Genomic DNA, 15275 nt, shown 5'->3' on the forward strand with positions numbered 1-15275 from the left:
ATTTAGCTTAGCTGAGGCAAGGCAGCCACCCAGAGCAGGAGCAGAGATGACCCACTTGCCCAGTGCAAATGGTCTTTCATGGCTTTGCCTTGCCCTTGAGTTCCCTCTAGAGGGCGTTGCTGCCACTGACAGTCTGAAAGATAGATCCTGCGGAACACGAAAAAAACCCGATTCTTGCCACTGCGGTGCGATACCCAGGTTTACAACACTACTCTGGAAGAATTTAGATGTAACAATCTGACTGTTTAGAAGCACGGACTCTCTTGGTTCTTCAGTCAAACTCAGTATTGGCAAAGCCACGTTCTCGTGGGGAGAAAACTAGTCAAGGCATTTCCCCCAAATTTCCGATGCTCCAGAAAGCCCAACTCCTGTAATCATTTTTATTCTTTAAAAAATGTTGGGGCTTCCCTGGTGGTGCAGTGGTTGAGAATCCGCCTGCCAATGCAGGGGACACGGGTTCGAGCCCTCGTCTGGGAAGATCCCACATGCCATGGAGCAACTAGGCCCGTGAGCCACAATTTACTGAGCCCGCGCGTCTGGAGCCTGTGCTCCGCAACAAGAGAGGCCGCGATAATGAGAGGCCCGCGCACCGTGATGAAGAGTGGCCCCCGCTCGCCACAACTACAGAAAGCCCTTGCACAGAAACGAAGACCCAACACAGCCATAAATAAATAAATAAATAAACTCAAAAGTTAAAAAAAAAATGTTTAACTACATAAGTAAAACAGGAATACATTCTCATTTCATAAATAACAGCAATTCAGGTTTACTCAACTCCACTCCAAGTCCCTTTCCTGAAGGAAATCTTACCCATTTCTGTCTTTTCAGACTTTTCTCTATGTATTACATCTAGACACAGTTATGTAGACCAAGCAGTTCCTGAAGTGTGCAAAGAACATTTATTTTTGTTTCCCTCTCTTCTAATCCATTTTATGAGGCTAGTTATTACCTGTTCCCTGGATGAAATTTAGAGCAAAGACTCAGGCAGTTTTACCAGAAAGATCTATAAATATTCAAGGAAAAATAATTCCAATCCTGGACAAACTAACTACTCCAGTATGTAGAAAACACTCCCCAAATCCTGTTACGAGGATAGCATAAAGTGTGATACAAAAACAACATGTGAAAGGGAAAATTACAGGGCAGGCTTATTCATGAAAAATCAAATATGGCAATGTATAAAAAAGGCAGTACATCCCAATCAAGTAGAGTTATGCACAGTTAGTAAAATTTTAAATAAATTTAATTTACCATATTAGTATATTAAATGAGCATCGCAAAAGGTGAAAAAGAATTTAGTAAAGTTCAATATCAACTCAATTTTTTTTTTAAGATTTTTATTTATTGATTGATTGCTATGTTGGGTCTTCGTTTCTGTGCTAGGTCTTTCTCTAGTTGCGGCAAGCGGGGGCCACTCTTCATCGCGGTGCGTGGGCCTCTCACTATCATGGCCTCTCTTGTTGCGGAGCACAGGCACCAGACGCGCAGGCTCAGTAGTTGTGGCTCACGGGCCTAGTTGCTCCATGGCATGTGGGATCTTCCCAGACCAGGGCTTGAACCCGTGTCCCCTGCATTATCAGGCAGACTCTCAACCACTGCGCCACCAGGGAAGCCCTCAACTCAATTTTTAAAGAAATATATTTTAGCAAAGTAGGACTGAACTTCTTTAACCTGCTGAAGTGTATGTACAAAAAACCTGCAGCAAGAAATCATAGGGACTTCCCTGGTGGTCCAGTGATAAAGACCCCACACTTTGACATTCACAGAAAGATAGACAAGATGAAAAGGCAGAGGGCTATGAACCAGATGAAGGAACAAGATAAAACCCCGGAAAACAACTAAATGAAGTGGACATAGGCAAACTTCCAGAAAAAGAATTAAGAATGATAGTGAAGATGATCCAGGACCTCAGAAAAAGAATGGAGGCAGAGATCGAGAAGATGCAAGAAATGTTTAACAAAAACCTAGAAGAATTAAAGAACAAACAGAGATGAACAATACAATAAGTGAAATGAAAAATACACTAGAAGGAATCAATAGCAGAATAAGTGAGGCAGAAGAACGGATGAGTGACCTGGAAGACAGAATGGTGGAATTCACTGCTGTGGAACAGAATAAAGAACAAAAAATGAAAAGAAATGAAGACAGCCTAAGAGACCTCTGGGACAACATTAAACGCAACAACATTCGCATTATAGGGGTCCCAGAAGGAGAAGGGAGAGAGAAAGGACCCGAGAAAATATTTGAAGAGATTATAGTCGAAAACTTCCCTAACAAGGGAAAGGAAATAGCCACCCAAGTCCAGGAAGCGCAGAGAGTCCCATACAGGATAAACCCAAGGAGAAACACGCTGAGACACATAGTAATCAAATTGGAAAAAATTAAAGACAAAAATTATTAAAAGCAGCAAGGGAAAAATGACAAATAACATGCAAGGGAATTCCCATAAGGTTAACAGCTGATTTCTCAGCAGAAACTCTACAAGCCAGAAGGGAGTGACATGATATACTTAAAGTGATGAAAGGGAAGAACCTACAACCAAGATTACTCTACCTGGCAAGGATCTCATTCAGATTCGATGGAGAAATCAAAAGCTCTACAGACAAGCAAAAGCTAAGAGAATTCAGCACCACCAAACCAGCTCTACAACAAATGCTAAAGGAACTTCTCTAAGTGGGAAACACAAGAGAAGAAAAGAACCTACAAAAACAAACCCAAAACAATTAAGAAAATGGTAATAGGAACATACATATCGATAATTACCTTAAACATGAATGGATTAAATGCTCCAACCAAAAGACACAGGCTCACTGAATGGATACAAAAACAAGACCCATATATATGCTGTCTACAAGAGACGCACTTCAGACCTAGGGACATATACAGACTGAAAGTGAGGGGATGGAAAAAGATATTCCATGCAAATGGAAATCAAAAGAAAGCTGGAGTAGCAATACTCATATCAGATAAAGTAGACTTTAAAGTAAAGAATGTTACAAGAGACAAGGAAGGACACTACATAATGATCAAGGGATCAATCCAAGAAGAAGATATAACAATTATAAATATATATGCATCCAACATAGGAGCACCTCAATATATAAGGCAACTGCTAACAGCTATAAAAGAGGAAATTAACAGTGACACAATAATAGTGGGGGACTTTAACACCTCACACCAATGGACAGATCATCCAGACAGAAAATTAATAAGGAAACACAAGCTTTAAATGACACAATAGACCAGATAGATTTAATTGATATTTATAGGACATTCCAACCAAAAACATCAGATTACACTTTCTTCTCAAGTGCTCACGGAACATTCTCCAGGATAGATCACATCTTGGGTCACAAATCAAGCTCAGTAAATTTAAGAAAATTGGAATCATATCAAGCATCTTTTCTGACCACAACGCTGTGAGATTAGAAATCAATTACAGGGAAAAAAACCATTAAAAACACAAACACGGGGCTTCCCTGGTGGCACAGTGGTTAAGAATCATCCTGCCAATGCAGGGGACACAGGTTCGAGCCCTGGTCCGGAAAGATCCCACATGCCACAGAGCAACTAAGCCCGTGAGCCACAACTACTGAGCCTGTGCTCTAGAGCCCATGAACCACAACCACTGAAGCCCGCGCGCCTAGAGCCCATGCTCCACAACAAGAGAAGCCACCACAATGAGAAGCCTGCACACCACAACCAAGAGTAGCCCCCGCTTGCCGCAGCTAGAGAAACAGAAAGCCTGCACACAGCAACAAAGACCCAACACAGCCATAAATAAATAAATAAATAAATAAATAAATAAATAAATAAATAAATAAATTTATATAAAAAACACAAACACGTGGAGGCTAAACAATATGTTAGTAAATAACCAAGAGGTCACTGAAGAAATCAAAGAGGAAATCAGAAAATACCTAGAGACAAATGACAATGAAAACACGATGATCCAAATCCTATGGGATGCAGCAAAAGCAGTTCTAAGAGGGAAGTTTATAGCTGTACACACCTACCTCAAGAAACAAGAACAATCTCAAACAATCTAACCTTACACCTAAAGGAACTAAAAGAAGAACAAACAAAACCCAAAGTTAGCAGAAGGAAAGAAATCATAAAGATCAGAGCAGAAATAAATGAAATAGAAACAGAAAACAATAGCAAAAATCAATAAAACTAAAAGCTGGTTCTTTGAGAAGATAAAATTGATAAACCATTAGCCAGACTCATCAAGAAAAAGAGGGAGAGGACTCAATAAAATTAGAAATGAAAAAGGAGAAGTTACCACAGACACTGCAGAAATACACAAAACATCCTAAGAGACTACTACAGGGGCTTCCCTGGTGGCGCAGTGGTTGAGAATCTGCCTGCCACTGCAGGGGACATGGGTTCGAGCCCTTGTCTGGGAAGATCCCACATGCCGCGGAGCAAATGGGCCCGTGAGCCACAATTACTGAGCCTGCACGTCTGGAGCCTCTGCTCCGAAACAAGAGAGGCCGCGATAGTGAGAGGCCCGCGCACCGCGATGAAGAGTGGCCCCCACTTGCCGCAACTAGAGAAAGCCCTCGCACAGAAACGAAGACCCAACACAGCCATAAATGAATAAGTAAAATAAAATTTTTTAAAAAAGAGACTACTACAAGCAATCCTATGCCAATAAAATGGATAACCTGGAAGAAATGGACAAATTCTTAGAAAGGTATAACCTTCCAAGACTGAACTAGGAAGAAATAGAAAATATGAACAGACCAATTCCAAGTAATGAAATTGAAACTGTGATTAAAAATCTTCCAACAAACAGAAGTCCAGGACCGGATGGCTTCACAGGTGAATTCTATCAAACATTTAGAGAAGAGCTAACACCCATCCTTCTCAAACTCTTCCAAAAAATTGCAGAGGAAGGAACACACCCAAACTCATTCTATGAGGCCACCATCACCCTGATACCAAAACCAGACAAAGATACTACAAAAAAAGAAAATTACAGACCAATATCACTGATGAATATAGGTGCAAAAATCCTCAACAAAATACTAGCAAACAGAATCCAACAACACATTAAAAGGATCATATGATCAAGTGGGATTTATCCCAGGGATGCAAGGATTCTTCAGTATATGCAAATGAATCCATGTGATACACCATATTAACAAATTGAAGAAGAAAAACTATATGATCATCTCAATAGATGCAGAAAAAGCTTTTGAAAAATTCAACACCCATTTATGATAAAACTCTCCAGAAAGTGGGCATAGAGGGAACCTACCTCAACATAATAAAGGCCATATATGACAAACCCACAGCAAACATCATTCTCAATGGTGAAAAACTGAAAGCATTTCCTCTAATATCAGGAACAAGACAAGGATGTCCACTCTCACCATTATTATTCAACATAGTTTTGGAAGTCCTAGCCACGGCATTCAGAGAAGAAAAAGAAATAAAAGGAATACAAATTGGAAAAGAAGAAAGAAAATTGTCACTGTTTGCAGATGACATGATAATGTACATAGAGAATCCTAAAGATGCCACCAGGAAACTACTAGAGCTAATCAATGAATGTGGTAAAGTTGCAGGATACAAAATTAATACACAGAAATCTCTTGCATTCCTATACACTAATGATGAAAAATCTGAAAGAGAAATTAAGGAAAGACTGCCATTTACCATTGCAACAAAAAGAATAAAATACCTAGGAATAAACCTACCTAGGGAGACAAAAGACCTGTATGCAGAAAACTATAAGACACTGATGAAAGAAATTAAAGATGATACCAACAGATGGAGAGATATGCCATGTTCTTCGATTGGAAGAATCAATATTGTGAAAATGACTATACTACCCAAAGCAATATACAGATTCAATGCAATCCCTATCAAATTACCAATGGCATTTTTTACAGAACTAGAACAAAAAATTTTTAAATTTGTATGGAGACACAAAAGACTCCGAATAGCCAAAGCGGTCTTGAGGGAAAAAAACGGAGCTGGAGGAATCAGGCTCCCTGACTTCAGACTATACTACAAAGCTACAGTAATCAAGACAATATGGTACTGGCACAAAAACAGAAACATAGATCAATGGAACAAGATAGAAAGCCAAGAGATAAACCCACGCACCTATAGTCAACTAATCTATGACAAAGGAGGCAAGGATATACAATGGAGAAAAGACAGTCTCTTCAATAAGTGGTGCTGGGAGAACTGGACAGCTACATGTAAAAGAATGAAATTAGAATACTCCCTAACACCATACACAAAAATAAAATGGATTAGAGGCCTATATGTAAGACCGGACACTATAAAACTCTGAGAGGAAAACATAGGAAGAAGACTCTTTGACATAAATCACAGCAAGATCTTTTTTGATCCACCTCCTAGAGTAATGGAAATAAAACAAAAATAAACAAATGGGACCTAATGAAACTTCAAAGCTTTTGCAAAGCAAAGGAAACTACAAACAAGATGAAAAGACAACCCTCAGAATGGGAGAAAATATTTGCAAACGAATCAACAAAGGATTAATCTCCAAAATATATAAACAGCTCATGCAGCTCAACATTAAAAAAACAAACAACCCAATCCAAAAATGGGCAGAAGACCTAAATAGACATTTCTCCAAAGAAGACATACAGATGGCCAAGAAGCTCATGAAAAGCTGCTCAACATCACTAATTATTAGAGAAATGCAAATCAAAACTACAATGAGGTATCACCTCACACCAGTTAGAATGGGCATCATCAGAAAATCTACAAACAACAAATGCTGGAGAGGGTGTGGAGAAAAGGGAACCCTCTTGCACTGTTGGTGGGAGTGTAAATTGATATAGCCACTATGGAGAACAGTATGGAGGTTCCTTAAAAAACTAAAAATAGAATTACCAATGACCCAGCAATCCCACTACTGGGCATATACCCAGAGAAAAACATAATTCAAAAAGACACATGCACCCGAATGTTCATTGCAGCACTATTTACAATAGCCACGTCATGGAAGCAACCTAAATGCCCATCAACAGACGAATGAATAAAGAAGATGTGGTACATATATACAATGGAATATTACTCAGCCATAAAAAGGAAGGAAATTGGGTCATTTGTTGAGACGTGGATGGATCTAGAGACTGTCATACAGAGTGAAGTAAGTCAGAAAGAGAAAAACAAATATCGTATATTAATGCATATATGTGGAACCTAGAAAAATGGTACAGATGAACCGGCTTGCAGGGCAGAAATAGAGACACAGATGTAGAGAACAAATGTATGGACACCACAGGGGGAAAGCTGCGGGGGGGTGGGGGTGGGGGTGTGATGAATTGGGAGATTGGGATTGGCATGTATACACTGATGTGTATAAAATGGATGACTAATAAGAACCTGCTGTATAAAAAAAATTTTTTAAGTTAAAAAAAAAAAAAAGACCCCACACTTCCACTGAATGGGGGCCGGGTTCGATATCTGGTCAGGGAATTAAGATCCCACATGCCGTGCAATGTGGCCAAAAAAGGAAAAACCAAAAAAGCTATCATACTCAGTGGTGAAGCATTGAAAGTATTCTTTTGAGGATCAGAATAAGGGAAGGATACCCATATTCACCACTTTGATTTAAATTTTAAGTTGAAGACCCTAGTTAGTGTACTAAGAAAAAGAAAAGATATAAGAACTGGAAAGTAAGATTTAAAAAAACCCTGTCATTGTTAGATAAGTTTGAGAATGCTGGAAACCCAAAAGAATACATGATGAATTATTAGAATTAATAAGAAATTTAGCAAGTTTGCTGGATACAAAACCAATGTGCAAAAGTCAATTCTATTGCTAAACACTAGCAACAACTAGAAAATATAATCTTAAAAGTCTACCATTTATAAGAGATAAAAAATATGGAGTACCTAGTATTAATACCAAAAGAGTATATGAACTTTATAAAGAAAATGTGAAGATTTTAAAAAATTTTATTGAAGTATAGTGGATTTACAATGTGTTAATTTCTGCTGTACAGCAAAGCGATTCAGTTATACATATATACTCTTTCATATTCTTTTCCATTATGGTTTATCACAGGATATTGAATATAGTTCCCTGTGTTATACGATAGGACCTTGTTGTTTATCCATCCTATATATAATAGTTTGCATTTGCTAATCCCAAATTCCCAATCCTTTTCTCCCCCACCCACCCCCTTGGCAACCATAAGTCTGTTCTCTGTGAGTCTGTTTCTGTTTTGTAGATATGTTCATTTCTATTTTAGATTCCACACATAAGTAATATTATATGATATTTGTCTTTCTCTTTCTGACTTACTTCACTTAGTATGATAATCTCTAGGTCCATCCATGTTGCTGCAAACAGCATTATTTCATTCTTCTTTATGGCTGAGTAATGGTCCATTGTATATATATATATCACACCTTCTTTATCCATTCATCTGTTGATGGACATTTAGTTTGTTTCCATGTCTTGGCTATTGTGAATAGTGCTGCTATGAACATTGGGGTGCATGTATCTTTTCGAATTATAGTTTTGTCGGGATATATGCCCAGGAGTGGGATTGCTGGATCATATGGCAACTCTGTTTTTAGCTTTTTGAGGAACCTCCATACTGTTCTCCACAGTGGCTGCACCAACTTACATTCCCATCAACAGCATAGGAGGGTTCTCTTTTCTCCACAGCTTCTCCAACATTTATTATTTGTAGACTTTTTAATGATGGCCATTCTGCCTGATGTGAGGTGATACCTCATTGTAGTTTTGATTTGCATTTCCCTAATAATTAGCGATGATGACCATCTTTTCATGTGCCTGTTGGCCATCTGTATGTCTTCTTTGGAGAAATGTCTAGAAAATATGAAGATTTTATTGAAAGATTTAAATTTTTGGATTGGGAATTGCTTTATGGATAGTTTCAATTGTGCATGTTTAAAGAAAATTAAAATTATGAAACAATTCCATTTAACCCAGATAAACATTGGTTCAAAATCCGAAATACATAGTCCCCTGAATTTTGGTATAATGAGGCACTTCCTAGGAGCCATGAAGTGGCTTGTGTACTAATCTAGCGCCTTTGAATAGTTTTTGTTTGTTTGAGCCATGCACCCATCCATTTGCTATTCCCAGTTCTTTGGGGGAACTGTTCCCTAGAGAGCCACATCTCCTTATTGGCTGCTAACCATTCTGCCAGTCAAGAAACTTCATCAAATTCTAGAAGCTTCTTCTCACTTGTAATTGGAGTTTTATTGTGAAAGTTAAATTTTGTGATGCCCATAAAATGTTTAGTGCATGGTAAGAGCTCAATTAATAGCTATTTACGTCTTTAAAAATCTTCTAGAGGAACTTCCCTGGTGGGCCAGTGGGTAAGACTCCATGCTCCCAATGCAGGGGGTCCGGGGTTGGATCCTGGTCAGGGAACTAGATCCCACATGCATGCCACAACTAAGAGTATGCATGCCGCAATGAAGATCCCACGTGCCGCAGCAAAGACCCGGTGCAGCCAAAATAAGTAAATTAAAAAAAAAATCTTCTAGGGACTTCCCTGGTGGTCCAGTGGTAAAGAATCCGCCTTCCAATGCAGGGGACGCAGGTTCAATCCCTGGTCAGGGAACTAAGATTCCACATGCCACGGTGCAACTAGAGCCTGCATGCCACAAACTACACAGCCCATGCGCTCTGGAGCCCGTGCACCACAACTAGAGAAGAGAAAACCCACAGGCCACAACTAGAAAGAAGCCCACACACTACAACGAAGAGCCTGCGCGCTGCAATGAAAGATCCCACATGCCTCAGTGAAGATCCTGTGTGCCACAACTAAGACACAACACAGCCAAAAATAAATAATAAATAAATCTTTTAAAAAAATCTTCTAGAGGACAAACTTAAGTCAACCAAATGATAACCGAATAAAGTATGGAAAAAAGGTTCTTCACTGAGCAATGGATCTATATAAATGTCTAAGTCTAAAGAAATGTCAGAATTATAGTTATAAACAGGAGGTATCATTTATACAGTTGGGCATTGCGGACATGATAGAACTGAGTTTTACAAGTCACTTTTGCTTCCAAATAGGATGTAGTAGGTTGCAGCAGGACAATGTGCCTGCTACAACAACCTTAAAAAATGCAGAATAAGTTAAAAACATCATATTTTAAAATATATTAGAGGACTGTGAAATGACTAAGACTTGTTACCTTGTTTTAGGTAAACTAAAATTCCAGAGAGGGGAGGGCCCTTCTGAGGTGAATTGATAATCAGTGGCTGTTTTCTTTTGTGGAAATATTTGCTGGTTCTAGTTACAGGCTGAGGATCAGTCTTAACCTAGGCAGAGGTTGTCTACTGGGGCAAAGAAAACCCAGAGGAACTTTTGGTGGTCATGTGGGACTATTGGAGCAGTTTGAAAACCAGAAGAGCCTCAGTGCATGGCTGATTTTCCGCGTGGGGCATTTGCTGTGTTCAAGACCTCCTTGGGAGGCTGTGGACCTGGGCCAAAACTTTTTAAAAGTCATGGTGTTTAGGAAACCATGCCCCATTAGAGGGACTTGGCCTCCTCAAACACATGGCTACTCTCTCCCTCAAAACATTTCTCATATTTTGAAGCTGAATAGCTGGAGGTGAAAAAGCTAAGCTCAATGTCTCTAAAGAACTGAACTGAATAGTACTGTAGTATTTCAGGTCTGAGGAGATATACTCCTGAGGAACATGGATGAACCAGAAATGGAATGAGTCTAAGTAAGAAGGCAACCTTGCCAAGACCCAGCTTGATCCCTAATTAGATTGTGATGATCAGACCCTCACTCTATCAACCTAATGGAGGGAAGGGGGAACTCTCACTGGGAGATGATATCATGTGGTGGCTCACTCTACAGTTCTTTTATACACACTGTCTGGCACAGAAGAAAACATTACCAAGTCTGTGAAGAGGCAGGGAAACATAACTAATAATCAAAAGAGAAAAATGAACCATTGAACTGGACCAACAGATGATTAAAATGTTGAAGTTAGCAGACAAAGAACGAAAAACAAAAACAACAGATGAATAAGATAAAGGAAACAGAGGAAAAGATGAACAAGATGGATGAAAAGATGGAGACTTTCAATGGATAACGAATCTATTTAAAAAATGATAACAACAAATCAAATTCTAAAATTGAAAATACAATATTAAAAATTAAGAACACTGTGCACAGATTTGATAACAGACTGGAGATTATAGAAGAGAGAATTAGTAAACTCAAAAACAGGTCAATAGAAAACATTCAAACTGAAACATCAAGAGACAAAAAAAAGATGATACAAAGTGTAAAGCATATGGTGAACAAGGTCAAATAATCTTACATATGTAATTGGACTCCCAGAGGAACAGAGATAAGAGAATGGAGCAAAAACAATAGTCGAAGAGACAATGGCTGAGAATTTCCCCAGACTGATGAAAGATGTCAACCCAAAAATTAGAGAAGCTCAGGGAAACCCAGGCCAGATGAATAAAAGGAAAACCACAGTAGGGAACAAAATAGTCAAATGGCTGAAAATCAACAACAAAGAGAAAATATTAAAAAGCAGCTAGAACTTTCTCTTTGTGCAGCTGTCTCTACACTGGGGACTCTTTCCCCTGAACTCTAGCTGCTTTGGCCTTCCCAGTCTCCCTGCTTCTTCCCCTCAACACAAGGAGACCACCAGGCTCCTCCTGGTTTCCCCTACCTGTGACTGTCCTGGAGACTCTTGACAGGCAGTAAACCGGTGCATTTGGGGGGGGGCTCACCCCATTTATTGTCCATCTCTCAGGGATCACCATTCTTTTTTGCCTTATGTCAAATGTTTTTTAAATGTTGTTTCAGGGACTTCCCTAGTAGTCCAGTGGCTAAGACTCCGCGCTCCCAATACAGGGGGCCCGGGTTCGATCTCTGGTCAGGGAACTAGATCCCACATGCCACAACGAAGAGTTCACATGCCACAACTAAAGATCCCACATACGCCAACTAAAAGATTCTGCATGCTCCAACTAAAAGATCCCGCATGCCGCAACGAAGATCCTGCGTGCCGCAACTAAGACCCGGTGCATCCAAATAAATAAACAGATATTAAAAAATAAACAAATGTTTCATATTTCTCGTCTGGTTTTTTAGTTGTTTCAGTTGGAAGGGTAAAATCTGATTTCTTATTCCATCTTGGCTGGAAGTGGAAATCTCAAAAAGATTTACTTTTAAACTGAGGAAATGTGCCAATCTGAGCTTAAACTTAAATTAAAACTCAATAACTACAGCAATTGTTTATAAGGAAGACCAAGAAAAGCTTTTGTTTGTAAAGGACTACTTTATCACTGACATTGGTTAGAATTTGCTGACACGTGTGATTAAAAGCAAACCACACTGTAGTCGGTTTTATTATTTTTTTAACCTTCTTTACAGTCAATGCACACCCTTATTGCTTGTACCTGGGGCACAAGGCTCCCAGCACCCCACCCTTGGTATTCCATAATATACATCTCCACTCTATTCCAAAAATCGAATACGGCCAAAATTGAATTCATCTTCCACAATAAATCTGGTATTATTATATTTTCTACCTGTCAGGATATCGTATTAAAATTATGTATGTCTCCCCACAATTAGACTGAGGAATTGCAAGAGAAATATTACTTCATGCTCATATTTAAAAAAAAAAAATGCTTGTTGAAAGAATCGTGCTTTAACATATCAGACTGACGTCACTTCCCTCTTTGTTCAGAAAGAGAATAATAGATTTATTGCACAGACTTACTAAGCACTTGTAGGCCAGTCACTATTTGGTGCTGGCTGGGGCTACAATGGTGAATAAGACCAGGTTCTGCCCTCCTGGGGAAGTGTTCTCAGTTGAGGAGAGGCGGGTCAGAGATACAGAGGCACATCGCAATGCCAAGGGGAAAGATCACCATGGAAAAAACAGGGAATAAAAGCTTGGGCCAGGCCTCAAAGTGCAGCCAGAGCAGCAATGTGGTCCTTCGCTTTTGACCAAAGGGAAACGGGATTAGTGGAGGGAGACGCCATATAGTAGCTGCGGTTTGCCTTAGCCCTATGGGGGTTAAAAACTTGAGAGCAGGCTGTAAAGAAGTCTCAAACCCGTTCTGCAATGTTCAGATCACAGTTTCTACAATCCTCACGCGCAAAGAGGGAAGAGCCGGGTCCGCGACCAAAGGCGGAGTCCTGACGCCAGGGGCGCCGATCTTCAGAAAGACGTCCCGGGAGGGCGGGGGAGCGTGCGCCGCCGGGAGCGGAGGGAAGGCGGGGCCACGCCCCCAGCGCCGAGCCCTCGCTCCCTCCCCCGCCCTCTGCACGCGGCGCGGGCGGGGCTGAGGCGGAAGGGCACCGAAGGAGGTGACGTTATAAGTGAGCGCCGGCTCCTCGGCAGTGGCTCCAGAGGAAGCTCGGTGGCTGGGGCCGCTGCAAGCAGGCCGGACGTCTGCTGGCTGACGGGCTTTCCCTTAAAGCTGGCGAAGGCGGGGCCGCAGTCCGAGCTGCCGCAGTATCTGGACCCACGGCGGGGCAGGTGCCGGCAGCGAGGGACGTAGGTAAGCGGGGGAGCCCGGGTGTCAAATACGGCGAATGACTGATGGACCAGGCTGGCTGGCCATTCTCGCGCCAGTGCGCGCCAGCTCAGCACCCTGGCCTGGAGGCCTCGAGCGCTGCTCTTCCCCCACCGCCGAACCACAGGCAGCGGATTTCTCCCCGGGCGCTGTTGTGCCTTTCCGGGGGCGGGGAAGGAGCTCCTCCCGAGGGACCAGTGTCCCCTTTTTCTCGCCAGTCCGAGCTGTACGACGCAGAAGCGGAGAGGGCTAGCGCCCCCGGCCGCTGCTCCTGAAGCCGGGGGAATCTTTGAGCGGAAGAGCTGCTGGTAGAGGTCCTCCAGCTCCTGCCGTCCTGGGTTTTATTTGTTCGGACAATTCTGCTTCCTTCCTGCCTTTGGTTCCATCCTCACACTCCTGGGACCCTGTTCTAGTGAACGGGTATGGCACAATTGAACATTTGTGCGGTGGGAAACCTGTTTTTCCCTTCTGTTTATGCTAGGCAGTATCAACCCCCGTTCCTGTGTATGACCACTCTTTTGGGGGAGGAGGGGTTCGGAGAGGATGTCGGAGATAAGGGTTTTGGACTTGGAGTTCGAAAAGCTGGAGTTCGAAGAGCTGAATTGAAATCCTGGCCTGCCACTTGGTGGTGGCTTTAATCTTGTGTAGACATTTTTAACCCATGTAAAGTGGAACTTTCTTATACCTATATAAATTAGTTGGGAGAATTAAATGAAATGAAGAAAACAGAACGTTAATCATGAACTATTTTGGGAATCAGGTTAAAGTCGGTTTAAGAATACCCAGGACGCTTAAATGGTAGGTTCTTAATTATGTCTCTTACCCAGAATAACTACGCTTGGTATGGAGAAGGGTGCCAGAAGAGATCCTAGGATCTTGTGGTTAAAACCTAACTGCAGTCTCTTCTTTGGGTCGGGCAGCATTAGAAAGAAATCAGTTCCTCCTAGTCACCCAGAGGTCTCATGCTTATTGATTACACATTATTGGTGTATGAGGGATGACCTAAATCAGTTTTGCTTCTTGCTCAGTATGTCTAGTGGGCCCTTTCTAGGAGAAAAGCTGGGAGGGGCTTCATTCACACCTTGGCCCACTTTAGAAGGAATTCTTTGCACGTTTCTGAGGACTCCTCCCTCTGCCTCTAAAGCATTTCATGTTAATTGAAAATGTTCAGAGAATAAATGTAGGGACTTGAATCCTTTGAGTGGCTGAACATTACAGTTCTAAGTTAATATGAGGAAATACCTTTCTCTATATTGGTGAGAGAAGGTCATTCCCTGCTCTGAAGTTTAAATAGACCCTAAGAGAAGTGTTTGGGGAGGAGAGAAGGGAGGTGCAATCAGTGACTTGAGTGAGTAGCACCTGTTCTTACAGTTGCTTGGTGAGACGAATTAAGGATACTTGCCTTACCTCATTGGAGTGTGATGATGCTCAGTGAAGCATGATGAAGTGCAATCTTCAGTTCCTTTGACACAGAATTGTCAATTTGGAATTTTAAGTCATGGATACGGAAGGGACCTTGAGGGTCATCTAATCCAGTGGTTCCAAAACCTGCAAGGACATCAGAATCAGTTGGGGAATTAAAACAAAACCCCAGATGCCCAGACACTACCTTAATAGATCTGAAATGGGACCCGGGTGTTAGCAATTTTTAAAAAGCTTTTCAGGTGATATTCACTGTTTGAAAACGCAGATTTTAGTTTATAAACAGGCTCAGAGAGGTGAAGTG

The 15275-nt window shown here is 41.2% G+C and overlaps 1 protein-coding gene across 25 annotated transcripts in view; it reads left to right on the top strand.

The window, feature by feature from the left end:
• The first annotated feature begins 13341 nt into the window (after positions 1 to 13341).
• Positions 13342 to 15275, top strand: part of SENP5 (SUMO specific peptidase 5) — a 49276-nt gene continuing 47342 nt past the window's right edge. For 19 of the 25 annotated variants that reach the window (XM_082393191.1, XM_082393193.1, XM_082393196.1 and 16 more), the window contains exon 1: positions 13397 to 13534. The gene's annotated coding sequence lies outside the window, so the exon portion shown is untranslated. Of the gene's footprint in view, positions 13535 to 13570; positions 13970 to 15275 lie in introns of those variants that run through there. The other 6 variants (XM_082393208.1, XM_082393209.1, XM_082393205.1 and 3 more) reach the window with 5 other exon arrangements.

This window comes from Balaenoptera borealis, assembly GCF_965194805.1.
Source record: "Balaenoptera borealis genome assembly, chromosome: 5".
NCBI classification, from domain to species: Eukaryota; Metazoa; Chordata; class Mammalia; order Artiodactyla; family Balaenopteridae; genus Balaenoptera; species Balaenoptera borealis.